This window comes from Trachypithecus francoisi, unplaced genomic scaffold (genome assembly GCF_009764315.1).
Source record: "Trachypithecus francoisi isolate TF-2019V2 unplaced genomic scaffold, Tfra_2.0 Lachesis_group5, whole genome shotgun sequence".
NCBI lineage: Eukaryota > Metazoa > Chordata > Mammalia > Primates > Cercopithecidae > Trachypithecus > Trachypithecus francoisi.
The window spans coordinates 126,902,563-126,924,213 of record NW_022681470.1 but is presented as its reverse complement, the minus strand read 5'-3'; the positions used below and the strand labels follow the sequence as shown (position 1 = coordinate 126,924,213).

Sequence of the window (21,651 nt, the reverse complement as noted above, 5' to 3'; positions counted from 1 at the left end):
GCCATTTTCACGATATTGATTCTTCCTATCCATGAGCATGGTATGTTCTTCCATTTGTTTGTGTCCTCTTTGATTTCACTGAGCAGTGGTTTGTAGTTCTCCTTGAAGAGGTCCTTTACATCCCTTGTAAGCTGGATTCCTAGGTATTTTATTCTCTTTGAAGCAATTGTGAATGGAAGTTCATTCCTGATTTGGCTCTCTGCTTGTCTGTTACTGGTGTATAAGAATGCTTGTGATTTTTGCACATTAATTTTGTATCCTGAGACTTTGCTGAAGTTGCTTATCAGCTTAAGGAGATTTTGGGCTGAGACAATGGGGTTTTCTAAATATACAATCATGTCATCTGCAAACAGGGACAATTTGACTTCTTCTTTTCCTAACTGGATACCCTTGATTTCTTTCTCTTGCCTGATTGCCCTAGCCAGAACTTCCAACACTATGTTGAATAGGAGTGGTGAGAGAGGGCATCCTTGTCTTGTGCCAGTTTTCAAAGGGAATTTTTCCAGTTTTTGTCCATTCAGTATGATATTAGCTGTGGGTTTGTCATAAATAGCTCTTATTATTTTGAGGTACATTCCATCAATACCGAATTTATTGAGCGTTTTTAGCATAAAGGGCTGTTGAATTTTGTCAAAAGCCTTTTCTGCATCTATTGAGATAATCATGTGGTTCTTGTCCTTGGTTCTGTTTATATGCTGGATTACGTTTATTGATTTGCGAATGTTGAACCAGCCTTGCATCCCAGGGATGAAGCCCACTTGATCATGGTGGATAAGCTTTTTGATGTGCTGCTGAATCCGGTTTGCCAGTATTTTATTGAGGATTTTTGCATCGATGTTCATCAGGGATATTGGTCTAAAATTCTCTTTTTTGTTGTGTCTCTGCCAGGCTTTGGTATCAGGATGATGTTGGCCTCATAAAAAGAGTTAGGGAGGATTCCCTCTTTTTCTATTGATTGAAATAGTTTCAGAAGGAATGGTACCAGCTCCTCCTTGTACCTCTGGTAGAATTCAGCTGTGAATCCATCTGGTCCTGGACTTTTTTTGGTGGGTAGGCTATTAATTGTTGCCTCAATTTCAGAGCCTGCTATTGGTCTATTCAGGGATTCAACTTCTTCCTGGTTTAGTCTTGGGAGAGCGTAAGTGTCCAGGAAATTATCCATTTCTTCTAGATTTTCTAGTTGATTTGCATAGAGGCATTTATAGTATTCTCTGATGGTTGTTTGTATTTCTGTGGGGTCGGTGGTGATATCCCCTTTATCATTTTTTATTGCGTCTATTTGATTCCTCTCTCTTTTCTTCTTTATTAGTCTAGCTAGCGGTCTGTCAATTTTGTTGATCTTTTCAAAAAACCAACTCCTGGATTCATTGATTTTTTGGAGGGTTTTTTGTGTCTCTATCTCCTTCAGTTCTGCTCTGATCTTAGTTATTTCTTGCCTTCTGCTAGCTTTTGAATGTGTTTGCTCTTGCCTCTCTAGTTCTTTTAATTGTGATGTTAGAGTGTCAATTTTAGATCTCTCCTGCTTTCTCTTGTGGGCATTTAGTGCTATAAATTTCCCTCTACACACTGCTTTAAATGTGTCCCAGAGATTCTGGTATGTTGTATCTTTGTTCTCATTGGTTTCAAAGAACATCTTTATTTCTGCTTTCATTTCGTTATGTACCCAGTAGTCATTCAGGAGCAGGTTGTTCAGTTTCCATGTAGTTGAACGGTTTTGATTGAGTTTCTTAGTCCTGAGTTCTAGTTTGATTGCACTGTGGTCTGAGAGACAGTTTGTTATAATTTCTGTTCTTGTACATTTGCTGAGGAGTGCTTTCCTTCCAATTATGTGGTCAATTTTGGAATAAGTGCAATGTGGTGCTGAGAAGAATGTATATTCTGTTGATTTGGGGTGGAGAGTTCTATAGATGTCTATTAGGTCCGCTTGGTGCAGAGATGAGTTCAATTCCTGGATATCCTTGTTAACTTTCTGTCTCGTTGATCTGTCTAATGTTGACAGTGGAGTGTTGAAGTCTCCCATTATTATTGTATGGGAGTCTAAGTCTCTTTGTAGGTCTCTAAGGACTTGCTTTATGAATCTGGGTGCTCCTGTATTGGGTGCATAGATATTTAGGAGAGTTAGCTCTTCCTGTTGAATTGATCCCTTTACCATGATGTAATGGCCTTCTTTGTCTCTTTTGATCTTTGATGGTTTAAAGTCTGTTTTATCAGAGACTAGGATTGCAACCCCTGCTTTTTTTTGTTCTCCATTTGCTTGGTAGATCTTCCTCCATCCCTTTATTTTGAGCCTATGTATGTCTCTGCATGTGAGATGGGTCTCCTGAATACAGCAGACTGATGGGTCTTGACTCTTTATCCAGTTTGCCAGTCTGTGTCTTTTAATTGGAGCATTTAGTCCATTGACATTTAAGGTTAATATTGTTATGTGTGAACTTGATCCTGTCATTATGATATTAACTGGTTATTTTGCTCGTTAGTTGATGCAGTTTCTTCCTAGCCTCGATGGTCTTTACATTTTGGCATGTTTTTGCAATGGCTGGTACCGGTTGCTCCTTCCATGTTTAGGGCTTCCTTCAGGGTCTCTTGTAAGGCAGGCCTGGTGGTGACAAAATCTCTAAGCATTTGCTTATCTGTAAAGGATTTTATTTCTCCTTCACTGATGAAGCTTAGTTTGGCTGGATATGAAATTCTGGGTTTAAAATTCCTTTCTTTAAGAGCGTTGAATATTGGCCCCCACTCTCTTCTGGCTTGTAGAGTTTCTGCCGAGAGATCTGCTGTTATTCTGATGGGCTTCCCTTTGTGGGTAACCCGACCTTTCTCTCTGGCTGCCCTTAAGATTTTTTCCTTCATTTCAACTTTGGTGAATCTGGCAATTATGTGTCTTGGAGTTGCTCTTCTGGAGGAGTATCTTTGTGGCGTTCTCTGTATTTCCTAAATTGAATGTTGGCCTGCCCTACTAGGTTGGGGAAGTTCTCCTGGATGATATCCTGAAGAGTGTTTTCCAAGTTGGTTCCATTTTCCCCCTCACTTTCAGGCACCCCAATGAGACGTAGATTTGGTCTTTTTACATAATCCCATACTTCTTGCAGGCTTTGTTCATTTCTTTTTCTTCTTTTTTCTTTTGGTTTCTCTTCTCGCTTCATTTCATTCATTTGATCCTCAATCGCTGATACTCTTTCTTCCAGTTGATCGAGTCGGTTACTGAAGCTTGTGCATTTGTCACGTATTTCTCGTGTCATGGTTTTCATCTCTGTCATTTCGTTTATGATCTTCTCTGCATTAATTAGTCTAGCTGTCAATTCTTTCACTTTTTTTTCAAGATTTTTAGTTTCTTTGCGCTGGGTACGTAATTCCTTCTTTAGCTCTGTGAGGTTTGATGGACTGAAGCCTTCTTCTCTCATCTCGTCAAAGTCATTCTCTGACCAGCTTTGATCCGTTGCTGGCGATGGGCTGCGCTCCTTTGCAGGGGGAGATGCGCTCTTATTTTTTGAATTTCCAGCTTTTCTGCCCTGCTTCTTCCCCATCTTTGTGGTTTTATCTGTCTCTGGTCTTTGATGATGGTGACGTACTGATGGGGTTTTGGTATAGGTGTCCTTCCTGTTTGATAGTTTTCCGTCTGACAGTCAGAAGGACTGTCTGTTGGTCTGTTGGAGATTGCTTGAGGTCCACTCCAGACCCTGTTTGCCTGGGTATCAGCAGCAGAGGTTGCCGAAGATAGAATATTGCTGAACAGCGAGTGTACCTGTCTGATTCTTTCTTTGGAAGTTTCCTCTCAGGGGTGACTCCACCCTGTGAGGTGTGGGGTGTCAGACTGCCCCTAGTGGGGGATGTCTCCCATCTAGGCTACTCAGGGGTCAGGGACCCACCTGAGCAGGCAGTCTGTCCGTTCTCAGATCTCAACCTCCGCGTTAGGAGATCCACGGCTCTCCCCAAAGCTGTCAGACAGAGTCGTTCGCGTCTGCACCGGCCCCGGCTCTTTCCCCTGTTGGACTGCAGCTGTGCGCTGTCCGCAGAGGTAGAGTCTACAGAGACAGGCAGGCTTCCTTGAGCTGCTGTGAGCTCCACCCAGTTCCAGCTTCCCAGCGGCTTTGTTTACCTACTTAAGCCTCAGCAATGGCGGGCGCCCCTCCCCCAGCCTCGCTACTGCCTTGCGGATAGATCGCTGCAGACGGCTGTGTTAGCAGTGAGGGAGGCTCCGTGGGCGTGGGACCCTCCGGCCAGGTGTGGGATATATTCTCCTGGTGTGCCTGTTTCCTTAAAGCGCAGTATTGGGGTGGGAGTTACCCGATTTTCCAGGTGTGTGTCTCAGTTCCCCTGGCTAGGAAAAGGGATTCCCTTCCCCCTTGCGCTTCCAGGTGAGGTGATGCCTCGCCCTGCTTCAGCTCACGCTGGTCAGGCTGCAGCAGCTGAGCAGCACCGATTGTCCGGCACTCCCTAGAGAGATGACCCCAGTACCTCAGTTGAAAATGCAGAAATCACCGGTCTTCTGTGTCGCTCGCGCTGGGAGTTGGAGACTGGAGCTGTTCCTATTCGGCCATCTTGCTCCGCCCCCTAGTTTGGGTTTTTAAAACAATTTCAGAATGTCTAAGAATTAAATTTTTTTCTGTGTAATTTTGTACATGTGAAATTTAGAGTCAAAACGTCACAAAACACCCTCCAAATGATAAGGCCAAAATATTATTTTAGATCAGAGCCTTGTCAGCCTTTTGTGTACACTAGAGTCTTTTGATTATTTTGAGAAGTCTGTAGTCTTGAAAGCACATCATATGAGAAGATAGATACTGATATGGAACTGCTAACGGAAACTTGTATGTAAGTTTGTTTATTCTGGCTTCATAGAGCAAATCCTTGTTCGCACAGAATAAGAGAGAAGAAAGAGGCAAGGGGATACATTACGTTTCTAAGTTAAGTGCAAGCATCCTGGATATTGTAACAGACTGGGAGTTGTATTAGAGTCCATTTGATTCTCAAAGCATTTTGCAGCCTTTCGTTAGGCAGCACCCTGCCTTCCACGTCACAGGCTGTCACACACACTTGTTGAGGATGATGCTGGTGATGTCATCAGTCCCTTTTCAGCAAAGTCTCCTGAAAATAAAGCTCAGATTGGCTGTGCAGAGCTCCGGACCTAGTCCAGAATCAAGCACCACTTTGAGGGCAGGGACCTGCCCAGGGGTGCTGCTGACGTGTGAGATGGAGTGGTTCTTCACAGCACAGAAGTGTTCCATCACTACGGGACACTTAATATCCCTGCCCTCTTCACTAGATGTTTGCAACACTCCCCAATCATTGCGATAACCATGACACTATGGACACCCCTACATTACCAAATACCCTCTGAGAGATACTGCCCCCTCTTCTTAGTCAGTAACCGGTAGAAGATTGCCCCTTTGGTTCTGAAGATGTTAGCTTTGGAAACCTCAAAGGCTTAGGAAACTGCCAACACTCGAGATCTACTAACTTAACCTACCATTAACCCACCATCTATTTCTGCCATGACCATGTTACTTTCATCCTTTATAATTGCCAGGCAGAAATAACAAATACTTTGGGATATTGTTGCTCATGACCACTATCCACCCCAGACTTTCCTATCAAATCACATGCAAGTGCTTTAAACCTGCTGCATTAGAATTAAGGCTTTGAGTTATTCACTGGGAAGGAAAAGTTCCAGAGGTTCAGAAACTTAGGAAGCAGTGTGGAGCCCAAGAGACCCAGAGAGTAGCAGCTCTTCTTTAGAGCACATGCAGCTTCTGAAATTCTTCTGGGTGTGCATGTTGAAGAAAAGATGATCCCTCGGCTTGTGCAACCGCCTTTGCACTTGCTCCTTCCTCTGAAGAGCTCACCAGGAAGTCTCTCCGGGCGCCTTCTCCACACTCCAGACTTCCCACACTCAGCAGCACCTCCACCCTGACCCTGTCTGCTTCCAACTAAGTCGTTTCACTTCCTGTTGTCTGGGGCAATCAACACATGTAAACTTTCAGAGCTGAGGTTTTTTTTGGGGGGGGGAAATATTTTGAGGAATTGTTAGGGGAATTTCAGTAGAAGACCCTGGGATTCCCAGTACTGTTCTGCTATGCTAAGAATATTAAGCTGTAGTCCCCTAGATATTTGCAAAGTCACATTGTCCTTTCCCTTGTTTCTGAAAAGAACAAAACCATGTAGCCGATAGCTGATCATTCCATTTTCAAGTTCACCTAGGTCAGAAAACCACTGTGGGCAGTTGCTTCAAGGCAGCTTGTAACTGCTTCCACGGAAGTCATTGTTTATTTTTATTCTTTAAATTAATTCATTAATTAATTTTTTTTTTGAGACAGAGCCTCACTGTCGCCCAGGCTGGAGTGCAGTGGTGCCATCTTGGCTCATTGCAACCTCCGCCTCCCAGGTTCCAGCAATTCTCCTGCCTCAGCTTTCCGAGTAGCTGGGACTACAGGTGCACACCACCACACCCAGCTAATTTTTGTATTTTTTAGTAGAGATGGGGTTTCACTGTGTTAGCCAGGCTGGTCTCGAACTCCTGACCTCATGATCTGCCTGCCTTGGCCTCCCAAAGTGCTGGGATTACAGGTGTGAGCCACTGCACCCGGCCGCAATTGTTTATTAAGAACAGCTACTTGACCTTCGGGAATATAAATATTTAGACTACCAAAAAAATGCAAAGAATTCATGAAGGTCTCTAGAAATTTGAAAAAAGTAGTGTAATGGTGAAGAAGAGAACAGTCGTTGGTGTTCTGGATTAAAGTCCTAGCTCTACCCACCGACTGCACTGGACAAATCACTCGACCTCTCTTAGCCTCAGGAGTCTCAGCTATAAAGTAGGAATAATAATATTACTTATGACAGGGGGTTTTGGAAAGGATTATGTAAGATAAAATAAGTGAAGAATGGAGCTAATTCCTGGCATATAGTAGTCACTTAACATATTGTAATTATGATGATGGTGGTTTTCCTACAGAAAGAACGGACACTGGAGAAAAGAAAGGTTTTGTCAGAGAGGGGAAGCAGAAAGGGAGGAAAGGTGAGGCTAAAGAAGTAAAAGCATTTTTTCCAATTACAAATTTATTAACCCCTAAAATAATGTTACAGTTTCAGAGAAAATTAGGAGCATAGAAAACAATGAAAAGAAAAGCTAAAGACTGTAGTGACATATATGTAATTAACTGAACAAGAAGTAAGAATTGAAAGCATTTGAATTAAGATCCTAGAATTCATAGCAGGTCTCCCTGCCCACAAAGAAGGCATGTTAATCTGGATTCTTTAGAGATAATAGAGATGTCTTAAATTCCTTTGGGCGCAGTAAAATGGCCCTAGCTTGCACCAGCCCCATTGAAGTGTAGAGATTAAATTGAAGATAACCAAGCCCCTGTCATTCTTCCCACTGCCTTCTGGATCACCACAAAGAAATAAAGATTTGTCTTGTCAAAGAGCAGGAGAGCAGTAGCTCATGAGGCATTGTTGATTGACTGTTCATACTTGAAGAAAGGTATGAGTGCTGTACTCAATTTTAACTTAAAAAAAAAACTGAGACTTGTCTTTCCTGTTAGAAAGCCCTGCAGAAGGGTGTGTCCAAGGATTCTGGAGAATTAATGACAGACCTATGGGTAGCTTCTTAGCGACACAGGAGGAGATGAGGTGCACGTATGCCGTGTGTTGAGGGGGGTAATGGGTGCTTGGATTGAAACTCGTCTGCTGTTTGCTGAGCCCCACTCCGCCTTCAGAGTCCCTTCAGGTTTCCATTTCTCCATGAAGCACTTTTAACACTGATCCACACTAAAAATAATGACAATAGCATATTAATAACAATAGTAATTGCCATTTATTTAATGCCTACCAGTTGCTAGGCACTATGCTAGGAGTTTGGCATATAATATCTGTTTCTTAACAACGATCCAATCCTGAAAACAATCCAACAAGCTTTATGCACATTACCTCTGATTTGTATAACGAGGAAGATAAGTTTTATTATCCTTGCTTCACAGACGAGGAAATAGGCTTAGAGAGGCTGTGGTGTGCCGAAGGTCTCACAGCCTGTTGCAGACACAGCTGGCATTTGGACACTTTACTGAGGGCAAGGGTCTGGATGTGCACATCTTCTGTAGCCCTCACAGCACAGCCCTCAGTCCCCCTTGTTCTGCAAAACGTCCTCAGCAAATGTTATTTGATTACGTGATTCTGTCAAAGGCATTCAAATGAGAGTGCCTCCATCTTGAATAGGGGCTGGGTAAAATAAGGCTGAGACCTACTGGGCTGCATTCCCAGGTGGTTAGGCATTCTTAGTCACAGAATGAGATAGGAGGTCGCCACAAGATACAGGTCGCAAAGACCTTGCTGATTAAGCAGGATGTGGTAAGGAAGCCGGCCAAAACCTGCCAAAACCAAGAGGGCGATGAAAGTGACCTCTGCTCATCTTCACTGCTCATTATACACTGATTATAATACATTAGCATGCTAAAAGACGCTCCCACCGGTGCCAAGAAGTTTACAAATGACATGGCAACATCAGGAAGTTACCCTATTTGATCTAAAAGGGAGAGGAACCCTCAGTTTCAAGAATTGCCCACTTCTTTCCTGGAAAACTCATGAATAATCCACTCTTTGTTGCATATAATCAGGAAATAACTGTAAGCATACTCTCTGGAGCAGCCCGTGCCACTGCTCTGCCTATGGAGTAGCCATTCTTTATTCCTCGACTTTTCTTTTTTTTTTTTTTTTTTTTTATTATACTTTAAGTTCTAGGGTACATGTGCATGACGTTTATATCATGTATAACTCCCCATGCAATCCCTCCCTCCTCCCCCCTCCCCATGATAGGCCCCAGTGTGTGATGTTCCCCTTCCCGAGTCCAAGTGATCTCATTGTTCAGTTCCCACCTATGAGTGAGAACATGCGGTGTTTGGTTTCTCTTCTTGTGATAGTTTGCTAAGAATGATGGTTTCCAGCTGCATCCATGTCCCTACAAAGGACGCAAACTCATCCTTTTTGATGGCTGCATAGTATTCCATGGTGTATATGTGCCACATTTTCTTAATCCAGTCTGTCACAGAGGGACATTTGGGTTGATTCCAAGTCTTTGCTATTGTGAATAGTGCCGCAATAAACATACGTGTGCATGTGTCTTTGTAGTAGAGTAATTTATAATCCTTTGGGTATATACCCAGTAGTGGGATGGCTGGGTCGTATGGTACATCTAGTTCTAGATCCTTGAGGAATCGCCATACTGTTTTCCATAATGGTTGAACTAGTTTACAATCCACCAACAGTGTAAAAGTGTTCCTATTTCTCCACATCCTCTCCAACACCTGTTGTTTCCTGACTTCTTAATGATTGCCATTCTAACTGGTGTGAGATGGTATCTCATTGTGGTTTTGATTTGCATTTCTCTGATGGCGAGTGATGATGAGCATTTTTTCATGTGTCTGTTGGCGGTATGGATGTTTTCTTTTGAGAAATGTCTGTTCATATCCTTTCCCCACTTTTTGATGGGGTTGTTTGTTTTTTTCTTGTATATTTGTTTGAGTTCTTGGTAGATTCTGGATATTAGCCCTTTGTCAGATGAGTAGGTTGCAAAAATTTTCTCCCATTCTGTAGGTTGCCTGTTCACTCTGATGGTAGTTTCTTTACCTGTGCAAAAGCTCTTTAGTTTAATTAGATCCCATGTGTCAATTTTGGCTTTTGCTGCCGTTGCTTTTGGTGTTTTAGACATGATGTCCTTGCCCATGCCTATGTCCTGAATGGTACTACCTAGATTTTCTTCTAGGGTTTTTATGGTATTAGGTCTAACATTTAAGTCTCTAATCCATCTTGAATTAATTTTCGTATAAGGGGTAAGGAAAGGATCCAGTTTCAGCTTTCTACTTATGGCTTGCCAATTTTCCCAGCACCATTTATTAAATAGGGAATCCTTTCCCCATTTCTTGTTTCTCTCAGGTTTGTCAAAGATCAGATGGCTGTAGATGTGTGGTATTATTTCTGAGGACTCTGTTCTGTTCCATTGGTCTATATCTCTGTTGTGGTACCAGTACCATGCTGTTTTGGTTACTGTAGCCTTGTAGTATAGTTTGAAGTCAGGTAGCGTGACGCCTCCAGCTTTGTCCTTTTGACTTAGGATTGTCTTGGCAATGCGGGCTCTTTTTTGGTTCCATATGAACTTTAAAGCCGTTTTTTCCAATTCTGTGAAGAAACTCATTGGTAGCTTGATGGGGATGGCATTGAATCTATAAATCACCTTGGGCAGTATGGCCATTTTCACGATATTGATTCTTCCTATCCATGAGCATGGTATGTTCTTCCATTTGTTTGTGTCCTCTTTGATTTCACTGAGCAGTGGTTTGTAGTTCTCCTTGAAGAGGTCCTTTACATCCCTTGTAAGCTGGATTCCTAGGTATTTTATTCTCTTTGAAGCAATTGTGAATGGAAGTTCATTCCTGATTTGGCTCTCTGCTTGTCTGTTACTGGTGTATAAGAATGCTTGTGATTTTTGCACATTAATTTTGTATCCTGAGACTTTGCTGAAGTTGCTTATCAGCTTAAGGAGATTTTGGGCTGAGACAATGGGGTTTTCTAAATATACAATCATGTCATCTGCAAACAGGGACAATTTGACTTCTTCTTTTCCTAACTGGATACCCTTGATTTCTTTCTCTTGCCTGATTGCCCTAGCCAGAACTTCCAACACTATGTTGAATAGGAGTGGTGAGAGAGGGCATCCCTGTCTTGTGCCAGTTTTCAAAGGGAATTTTTCCAGTTTTTGCCCATTCAGTATGATATTAGCTGTGGGTTTGTCATAAATAGCTCTTATTATTTTGAGGTACATTCCATCAATACCGAATTTATTGAGCGTTTTTAGCATAAAGGGCTGTTGAATTTTGTCAAAAGCCTTTTCTGCATCTATTGAGATAACCATGTGGTTCTTGTCCTTGGTTCTGTTTATATGCTGGATTACGTTTATTGATTTGCGAATGTTGAACCAGCCTTGCATCCCAGGGATGAAGCCCACTTGATCATGGTGGATAAGCTTTTTGATGTGCTGCTGAATCCGGTTTGCCAGTATTTTATTGAGGATTTTTGCATCGATGTTCATCAGGGATATTGGTCTAAAATTCTCTTTTTTTGTTGTGTCTCTGCCAGGCTTTGGTATCAGGATGATGTTGGCCTCATAAAAAGAGTTAGGGAGGATTCCCTCTTTTTCTATTGATTGAAATAGTTTCAGAAGGAATGGTACCAGCTCCTCCTTGTACCTCTGGTAGAATTCAGCTGTGAATCCATCTGGTCCTGGACTTTTTTTGGTGGGTAGGCTATTAATTGTTGCCTCAATTTCAGAGCCTGCTATTGGTCTATTCAGGGATTCAACTTCTTCCTGGTTTAGTCTTGGGAGAGCGTAAGTGTCCAGGAAATTATCCATTTCTTCTAGATTTTCTAGTTGATTTGCATAGAGGCATTTATAGTATTCTCTGATGGTTGTTTGTATTTCTGTGGGGTCGGTGGTGATATCCCCTTTATCATTTTTTATTGCGTCTATTTGATTCCTCTCTCTTTTCTTCTTTATTAGTCTAGCTAGCGGTCTGTCAATTTTGTTGATCTTTTCAAAAAACCAACTCCTGGATTCATTGATTTTTTGGAGGGTTTTTTGTGTCTCTATCTCCTTCAGTTCTGCTCTGATCTTAGTTATTTCTTGCCTTCTGCTAGCTTTTGAATGTGTTTGCTCTTGCCTCTCTAGTTCTTTTAATTGTGATGTTAGAGTGTCAATTTTAGATCTCTCCTGCTTTCTCTTGTGGGCATTTAGTGCTATAAATTTCCCTCTACACACTGCTTTAAATGTGTCCCAGAGATTCTGGTATGTTGTATCTTTGTTCTCATTGGTTTCAAAGAACATCTTTATTTCTGCTTTCATTTCGTTATGTACCCAGTAGTCATTCAGGAGCAGGTTGTTCAGTTTCCATGTAGTTGAACGGTTTTGATTGAGTTTCTTAGTCCTGAGTTCTAGTTTGATTGCACTGTGGTCTGAGAGACAGTTTGTTATAATTTCTGTTCTTGTACATTTGCTGAGGAGTGCTTTCCTTCCAATTATGTGGTCAATTTTGGAATAAGTGCAATGTGGTGCTGAGAAGAATGTATATTCTGTTGATTTGGGGTGGAGAGTTCTATAGATGTCTATTAGGTCCGCTTGGTGCAGAGATGAGTTCAATTCCTGGATATCCTTGTTAACTTTCTGTCTCGTTGATCTGTCTAATGTTGACAGTGGAGTGTTGAAGTCTCCCATTATTATTGTATGGTAGTCTAAGTCTCTTTGTAGGTCTCTAAGGACTTGCTTTATGAATCTGGGTGCTCCTGTATTGGGTGCATAGATATTTAGGAGAGTTAGCTCTTCCTGTTGAATTGATCCTTTACCATTATGTAATGGCCTTCTTTGTCTCTTTTGATCTTTGATGGTTAAAGTCTGTTTTATCAGAGACTAGGATTGCAACCCCTGCTTTTTTTTGTTCTCCATTTGCTTGGTAGATCTTCCTCCATCCCTTTATTTTGAGCCTATGTATGTCTCTGCATGTGAGATGGGTCTCCTGAATACAGCAGACTGATGGGTCTTGACTCTTTATCCAGTTTGCCAGTCTGTGTCTTTTAATTGGAGCATTTAGTCCATTGACATTTAAGGTTAATATTGTTATGTGTGAACTTGATCCTGTCATTATGATATTAACTGGTTATTTTGCTCGTTAGTTGATGCAGTTTCTTCCTAGCCTCGATGGTCTTTACATTTTGGCATGTTTTTGCAATGGCTGGTACCGGTTGCTCCTTTCCATGTTTAGGGCTTCCTTCAGGGTCTCTTGTAAGGCAGGCCTGGTGGTGACAAAATCTCTAAGCATTTGCTTATCTGTAAAGGATTTTATTTCTCCTTCACTGATGAAGCTTAGTTTGGCTGGATATGAAATTCTGGGTTTAAAATTCCTTTCTTTAAGAGCGTTGAATATTGGCCCCCACTCTCTTCTGGCTTGTAGAGTTTCTGCCGAGAGATCTGCTGTTATTCTGATGGGCTTCCCTTTGTGGGTAACCCGACCTTTCTCTCTGGCTGCCCTTAAGATTTTTTCCTTCATTTCAACTTTGGTGAATCTGGCAATTATGTGTCTTGGAGTTGCTCTTCTGGAGGAGTATCTTTGTGGCGTTCTCTGTATTTCCTGAATTTGAATGTTGGCCTGCCCTACTAGGTTGGGGAAGTTCTCCTGGATGATATCCTGAAGAGTGTTTTCCAAGTTGGTTCCATTTTCCCCCTCACTTTCAGGCACCCCAATGAGACGTAGATTTGGTCTTTTTACATAATCCCATACTTCTTGCAGGCTTTGTTCATTTCTTTTTCTTCTTTTTTCTTTTGGTTTCTCTTCTCGCTTCATTTCATTCATTTGATCCTCAATCGCTGATACTCTTTCTTCCAGTTGATCGAGTCGGTTACTGAAGCTTGTGCATTTGTCACGTATTTCTCGTGTCATGGTTTTCATCTCTGTCATTTCGTTTATGATCTTCTCTGCATTAATTAGTCTAGCTGTCAATTCTTTCACTTTTTTTTCAAGATTTTTAGTTTCTTTGCGCTGGGTACGTAATTCCTTCTTTAGCTCTGTGAGGTTTGATGGACTGAAGCCTTCTTCTCTCATCTCGTCAAAGTCATTCTCTGACCAGCTTTGATCCGTTGCTGGCGATGGGCTGCGCTCCTTTGCAGGGGGAGATGCGCTCTTATTTTTTGAATTTCCAGCTTTTCTGCCCTGCTTCTTCCCCATCTTTGTGGTTTTATCTGTCTCTGGTCTTTGATGATGGTGACGTACTGATGGGGTTTTGGTATAGGTGTCCTTCCTGTTTGATAGTTTTCCGTCTGACAGTCAGAAGGACTGTCTGTTGGTCTGTTGGAGATTGCTTGAGGTCCACTCCAGACCCTGTTTGCCTGGGTATCAGCAGCAGAGGTTGCCGAAGATAGAATATTGCTGAACAGCGAGTGTACCTGTCTGATTCTTTCTTTGGAAGTTTCCTCTCAGGGGTGACTCCACCCTGTGAGGTGTGGGGTGTCAGACTGCCCCTAGTGGGGGATGTCTCCCATCTAGGCTACTCAGGGGTCAGGGACCCACCTGAGCAGGCAGTCTGTCCGTTCTCAGATCTCAACCTCCGCGTTAGGAGATCCACGGCTCTCCCCAAAGCTGTCAGACAGAGTCGTTCGCGTCTGCACCGGCCCCGGCTCTTTCCCCTGTTGGACTGCAGCTGTGCGCTGTCCGCAGAGGTAGAGTCTACAGAGACAGGCAGGCTTCCTTGAGCTGCTGTGAGCTCCACCCAGTTCCAGCTTCCCAGCGGCTTTGTTTACCTACTTAAGCCTCAGCAATGGCGGGCGCCCCTCCCCCAGCCTCGCTACTGCCTTGCGGATAGATCGCTGCAGACGGCTGTGTTAGCAGTGAGGGAGGCTCCGTGGGCGTGGGACCCTCCCGGCCAGGTGTGGGATATATTCTCCTGGTGTGCCTGTTTCCTTAAAGCGCAGTATTGGGGTGGGAGTTACCCGATTTTCCAGGTGTGTGTCTCAGTTCCCCTGGCTAGGAAAAGGGATTCCCTTCCCCCTTGCGCTTCCAGGTGAGGTGATGCCTCGCCCTGCTTCAGCTCACGCTGGTCAGGCTGCAGCAGCTGAGCAGCACCGATTGTCCGGCACTCCCTAGAGAGATGACCCCAGTACCTCAGTTGAAAATGCAGAAATCACCGGTCTTCTGTGTCGCTCGCGCTGGGAGTTGGAGACTGGAGCTGTTCCTATTCGGCCATCTTGCTCCGCCCACCTATTCCTTGACTTTTCTAATAAACTTGCTTTCACTTTGTGGACATGCCCCAAATTCTTTCTTGCGCAAGGTCCAAGAGCCCTCTCTTGGGGTCTCCATCAGGATCTCTTTCCGGTAACACTTCCAATGAATACCTGCCATCTACACATAGAGGTGGTACTATGGTGCGTGTACATCCTGGGGCTGGTATACAGGTAGAACCTGGATGTGATCTCTGAGAGAGCTCCAGGCACTGGCATCCACTAGCCATGTGCTGCCAGCAGCTGGGCTGCCTGCCTCTCACCGAACTCGTCCACATCCCAGAAAATGCCAGGATTTAGAGCCGGAACTGATCACTCACACCATCTGGACCGTCCCCATCTATAAATCTACACATATAGGGTCTTTTCTGAGTGAGACTCAGCGTGAGTCAACTAAGATCACATAGCTAAAAGTGGCAGGGCTGGGACATGAATGCAGGTCACCTCCTAAACCTTCATCCCGCCCTTTTCCATGATACAACAGCAAGGCAGGGAGTGAGGGAATGTCAGGGCAGAAGAGGGCCCCTCCTGGCTGAGCTGTCCATGGTGGCGTTCAGTCTGGCCATTGGGCTGGGGTGGAGTGACACATCACATGCCTGTCGGTCATGCCCCACCCAGAACCACTCTGCAACAGCCCCAGGAGCACATGCAGGGCAGGCAGGGAACCAGCCTGTGGAGACCATTTTGTCTGCCTGGAGTTAAGCCTTGTCGGTGACTGACAATGTGGACCAAGGGAGGTCTATTTTCTGAAAGTTTCATTCTGCATGCTCCCTTAAAAACCCATTGTAATGTTCATCCAAGCAAACTACACGTTTGTGGCAGATTTCTCTAGATTATATTTGGCTTATTTTGCTTACTTCAGATTTTATCTGTTATACCTGTCTAAATATTCCAGAATAAACTACAGGTATGCAAAACTTGGCTAACTATTTAAAAATAGGGATACATGCAGTTGAAAATACTTTCATTTTACAAAGTGATTTTTAAAAAAAATCTGTACCAAGTTTCACAGATTCTCTTTTTTGTTCTTTCCTGGAGGAAATTACCCTACACAATAAAACTATGTTCCCTTCGTGTTGCCCCTTCCCTCAGAGTAGAGCAGCAAACCCTTGGGCGTATGTTATGTGAACGGTTCTGTGGCAGATAACAAAGAGCTATGAACACTCATCTCTGTCCTCAAGGGGCTTACGCTTCATTTGCAGAAAAACAACACCAGCTGGCAGGTATTGAATACCTCTCGTGTGCCAGGCAGTATACCAGGCACTTTGCATAGGCTATCGCATTGGCTCCTCCTAATATGCTTGGCGAGGCGCTACTAGTGGGTGAGAAACTGAGAGGCTCAGGGAAGTTTTGTGTTTTGCCCAAGATCACAGCTACTGTGAGTGGTCGGGCTGGTCTGTGTACGTGGCAGTCTGACTCCATGCACACCTACCTATTAAGTGCTACAGCCAGCAGGTGCCACCACTTAACAGTTGCTGCTGTGTATGGATTGGCTACTCAACAAGGGTGCTGACACCTGGTAGATTCCCAATATCTTGCCTCTTTTGAATGCCCAACAGCCCCAGCAGTGTTGTGCTCCCAGTTGAGGTTGACTAAATGTTCTTTGACTGATGGCACAGGAGAGGGGAGACACGTTGTCTTGTGGTGCCCTAAGAATTGAGATGGACGTTATAAGGAATAAACTCTCAAATCAAGCCCAGGAACATTTCCTAGGACAGGCCTTGCCAAGCCTTGGCGAGGACCTGATCATCCAATGCTGCCAAGAAGCAATAGCTTAGATGTCATTATGGCCATGTTCTCAAACAAGTTTACCTGTCGTACTGAAGAGTCGACTTTCAGTTCAGCGATCAGGAGCCCCACATGCGGGTTCTTGCTTATGAACCCTGGGGCAGCAATGAGGGGAGAGAAGCTCAGAGCCCAGCCTGCCCTCAAATGCTGAAAGTGGAGCTCTGAGCTGTAATAAGGCCTTGGTCCTGGCACCAGATAAAATGTATGTGTGTATGTATATTTATGCATCTATCTAGCCTTTATTCATCTATATAATTAAATTTTACATTTTGATGATGAAGCCGTAGGCCCCACTGTACTTGTCTAGGAGCTGTGTTCTGCAGCTCCACCTGCAGCTATCCCCATGTAGATGTTATGCTGCTCAGGGCTGAGGATGGGGAAAGGCAGGAATCAAAATAGAGGGGCCAAGTCCATTAGAGGCTGGATCCACCCTGGAATATGTCATCTGTGACATTTAAAGCCACTAAAGGCATTTTCCAAAAGCCTTTAACATGCGGGTAGAGGGGCCTGGAAAAAAGTTCTTGTGTTCCTTCCTTTAACCTCCCTTTCCACCTGGTGCTTCCTTTTCCAAGAGAAAAAGGGTGCTACCTGTGTGAATCAGCCAGGCCACTCTGCAGCCAAAGAATCCGGGGGCTGGTTCAATGCCAGGCAGCACCACACCCAGGTCTGCTCTCCTGCACATTTATCTGCAGAGGCCCTGCACGCTGCTGGGGAGAAGAGGTGGCCTTTCTTGGCTGACTCATGCTGAGGAAGTGAAAAGCCCAGACACATTTGGTTCATCCATTCCTCCCAGGTCACAGCCTGTGCTTACTAACCCAGGCAGTGTGTGCTGACACCGAGAAACCGGGTGTCTCTGGGAATCAGCGATCTCAGATCTGTGGGTGACATATAGGACTTGATGATTTGATCTTCAAGTGCCAGCTGCTTTTTTCTCTTCTTTTACTTTGTTTTTCTTTAACTCATTAGGGAATTTTTCAGTAGGATTAAGTAAAATAGATTCCTCAAACTTGTTTCCAAGTTCAGATCCAACGACGAATTTTCAACATCCTCTTGCTTCCTTGCCACATACAATAAATAAATACTATGGTCAAGTATTATTACATCATGAGATTAACATCTAAGCTGAGCCTTGTAGAAATAGCATTGAAAGAAGCCCCAGATATCCTGGTCCTGGTTCTGGAGACAGGGAGGCATTCAGTCCAGGATTGGACTTTCTGCCCTTAAGGCAGGCCCAGCTCCAGGCTTCTCCCACCTGAATACTACACACAGCTCCTAAGCCAGGAGCCCTATGTTGGCTCACGTACCCAGAACTTAAAGCAGACTTCTCCAGGGCTAGAGACAAATGGGAGGTAGCAATGCCTGAATAACTGACCCTCGATAGATTTGGATGGGCAGAGAAGGTCTTCAACAAAGTCATTCTTTCTCATCTCAGTGGTCTTTGAAGAACCCCTTCCAGCTGAGCTACTGTGGAGTGAACTCAGCATGGTTGAGCATTTATCGGAGCCTACCAAGTGCTGTGAGGTGCCAGGCCCTGCCAAAGTAAGGAAAAATGTGCCCAGTTCCTGTCCTGCATGGACTCAAAGGGTGGGCAAGCCTTGGGTTGATGATTTAGCCCAGGACAATGATCAGAGCACGCTACTGATAAACGATTCACCAGAGCCCACTTTTCTCAGGGATGTAGTCTTGACGAAATCCTAAAGAAGCTCCTTTATCTCTAGCATGTTCTCTTGCTTTCTGACATTTCCTACCCACTGTGGGGTTTAAGGGGGCTGATGAGGGAGGGACACAGATACACAGGTGCTGAATGAGCAGGATGGTTACCTTGTGGACAACTGTGCGCGTCCTCCTAGGACCTGGGAAGGATGGTGTAGAACTTTCCTGGCACCGTCCCACCTACAGGAGAGGAATCTGGGGGATGTGTCTTACCAGTTCCCTCCACCACTGGCAGAGAGCATTCGCTCCCCGGAAAGCCTGGCCTGACCTGCCTGTGGCCCAGCACATTCCTGAGGACAAAGAAATCCAGAGAAATCGCTGAGGCAGAGAGTCACAGAGGCTCAGGCCTGCGGAAGGGTGAGGGCCAGTGGACCTTGGCAAGGCATTGGCAGCAGGCGTCATGCTCCCAGGCCTGGCGGAGCTGCCTGCACCTCAGAGACCAGCCCTCCTGAGGATGAGGGGAAACAGCAGGCCACGTGGGAACGGCAGCATTAATACCCCACCAGGGGCAGAGGAACGTGGAGCCAGCGATGTCAGCCTCTCCCCCCCACACCAGTAGGAGAAAGTGGGAGGGCAAGCAGAGGTGTTGTGTCAGGCAGCTCTCCTGACAGAACTTTCCTTATGAAAATATGTAAGCGCTCGGGGAAATAGGTTTGAATTAACTTCACACACACAGTGAGGTTTCCTCAGTCCATACATGGCCTCAGCACAGGCTCAGAGTATTGCCCGCACAATTCCTGCACTGATGGACACAGGTTTAGCCGGTAGCAGGGACAGGTGCTGGGTGGGAAGCTCTCAGTTCCTGCTTTTCACCCCCACCTAAGTGTTCTCTGAGACCAGGCACTGATCCTGGCCCGCCTGGAGCCTGCTCCACACTCCGAGGATCTGGGAGCGTTTCCGTGTTCGTGCCTATCTGGCAGGCGGAGGTTTCTGTGACCTAGAAGCTGTCTGGGAGCCTGTCTGGCTCTGGTGAGCCTGCTTCCTGGGAGCTGCCCCAGTCTCCCCGCGTGTCTCATACCCACGGACTCAACAGGGACTTGGAAAATCCTGAGACTGCATCAGGGTCCTTGGCCCAAATTCACACTGGAAGTTACTCTGCCGGGCTCCTAGGTGCCAAGCAGTCTATTAATGCTTCTGAGCTGTTCATTAGCTTTAGGAGAAACCAGCCCAGACTCTGGCGGGAAGGGAGGGTGTGCGTTTCTCTAAATAGTTTGGTGCTTGGTCAGCCATCCTCCTGTTTGTGAAATCTGTGAGGCCCCCTCACCAACAGCCTGGGGCTAGAAGCAGGCCTCCAATCGAGCTGGTAGCAACCCCAGCCCCCTAGGTACTGGCCACAGTGAAGAGAACACTCGGGTTCGAGCCCCCTTCAGCCTCAAGCCAGGAGGAGGTTGAAGGCTCTGACCTGTCTTAGCAACCCCCTCCATTTAACTGTGAATTAGGAGACAGCAGAGGGAGGAAGGAAAGGTAAATGTTTCCCTTCTTGTCAAAGCAATCCCTCTGCAGCTCAGCCACAGTTCTCTGACCAATGAGGAGCCCAGGTGAGTCCCCATCGGCTCAGAAATGGGGAGCAGTTCTTTCCAGCCCTGGCCTCCTGAGCCCCGGAAGCCTTCTTGCTTTTCTTCTTTAGGTGAACGTAGCCCTTTTAGGTTGAGAAAACAGCAGGAGATGGCCAGGCACAAAAAGTCATTCTCTAAAGATCTTGCCTAAGAAGAGAGAAATCAAAGCTAAACCCAGGCTCTGTATCAGATCAGGGACCACCTCTCATCTCAGCTGTCAACGCTGCTGCGGTTCCAGGCCTCTTGGATGAACTGGTTGGGCTGCCTGAGCAGTTTATTTCCAAAGGGTATAGGAGCCTCTGGGATAGAACTCATTCCAGAGAGAGAGCGAGGCATAGTGGGCCTCGCCAACAGTGAAGCGTCAGCTGTCCGAGACAAGTTGTGATTGTGACTTCTGTGTGGTTGCCTCTGTTCTCCATCTGGTCCCTTGAAGACCTCATCTGGGTCACAGGAGAGAAAGGGCTGCCAGTAAAATACACACACACACACACACACACACACACACACATATATGATGAAATATTATTTAAAAATCTCAGCTTCGTCATGCCACCCCCCAACTGTGTGACTGTGGGCAGTTACCTCGCCTCTCTGTGCCTCAGCCTCCTCATCATTAACTGGTGATGCCCGCAGTGCCTGAGAGGGCTGCTCTGAAGTCATCGGAGTTCATGTTTGTAAACTGTTTAGAACGTTGTAAATGCTAAATGTTACATAAACGAAACCCAAAAAGCCTGTAAGACAGGGCACAACAAGCTCTAGTTTGGGACTGTCTGACAGCGCCCAAGGAGGCGAGCGAAGCAGGCCTCACGCCTCTCCACAGACCCCGAGAGGCTCCAGCACATCAGAGAGTAGCACCAGCTCAGCTCCTGTAGCACCATCTCAGCTCCTGTAGCACCCAGGGGTTCCTCCGCCAGCAGAGAGTAGCACCAGCTCAGCTCCTGTAGCACCCAGGGGTTCCTCCGCCAGCAGAGAGTAGCACCAGCTCAGCTTCTGTAGCACCCAGGGGTTCCTCCGCCAGCAGGGAATGCTCTGGGGACGCAGAGACAGCTGGGGCTGGAGTGCACATTGGAGAAGGGCCTGTGTGGGTAAGAGGCAGCTGCAGGTGGGCCGCTACTGTGAATGTAGCCTCGTCCACACCTGCTGGCTGTGAGGCCCAAGGGGCTGGGTCACAGATAGAAGCCCCAGCACAGCTCCATTCAGAGTCAAAGTCCATTTCCCTGTAGCCCCTAGGTAGCTCAGAGAAAGGTGAGGGTGGTCTCCTGGGAGGGGCCTGAAACGCAGCAGTTTTCCTCACCTCACCTGTTATTCTGTTAAATTTAGTAGCCGAGTCCACTTAGGCCACTATAACAAAATGCCACAAGCTGGGTGGCTTGTCAATAACAGAAATGTATTCCTCACAGTTCTGGAGGCTGAGAAATCCAAGATCGAGGCACCGGCAGATTTGCTGTCTGCTGAGGGCCCACTTTCTGGTTCATAAAGGGCACCTTGCTGTGTCCTCACACAGTGGGAGGGGCACGTGAGCTCCTGGGCCCGTTTCTTAAGGGCCCTCATGACCTGATCACCTCCCGGGAGGCCCCACCTCCTAACATGATCACCTTGGTGGTTAGAATTTCACCATAAGAATTCGGGATAGACACAAATATTCAGACCACAGCATTTAGTAAAACTCCTCCGTTCTTTTGTGTTTACTTCTGTGGGGCTGGGCTTCTTCCTGTTCATGAATACGAATCCCAATCCTTTTGGACTGTGCTCACAGGAAACCTTACTTCGAATCCTTTGGCTCAC

The 21,651-nt window shown here is 45.5% G+C and overlaps 1 long non-coding RNA gene across 1 annotated transcript in view; it reads right to left on the bottom strand.

The window, feature by feature from the left end:
- Positions 1 to 7,014: 7,014 nt before the first annotated feature.
- The window catches only part of LOC117076556, a 222,821-nt gene continuing 208,184 nt past the window's right edge, over positions 7,015 to 21,651 (bottom strand). Inside the window, exon 3 of the long non-coding RNA XR_004434405.1 lies at positions 7,015 to 7,767. This is a non-coding gene — a long non-coding RNA (uncharacterized LOC117076556). The remainder of the gene's footprint in view (positions 7,768 to 21,651) is intronic.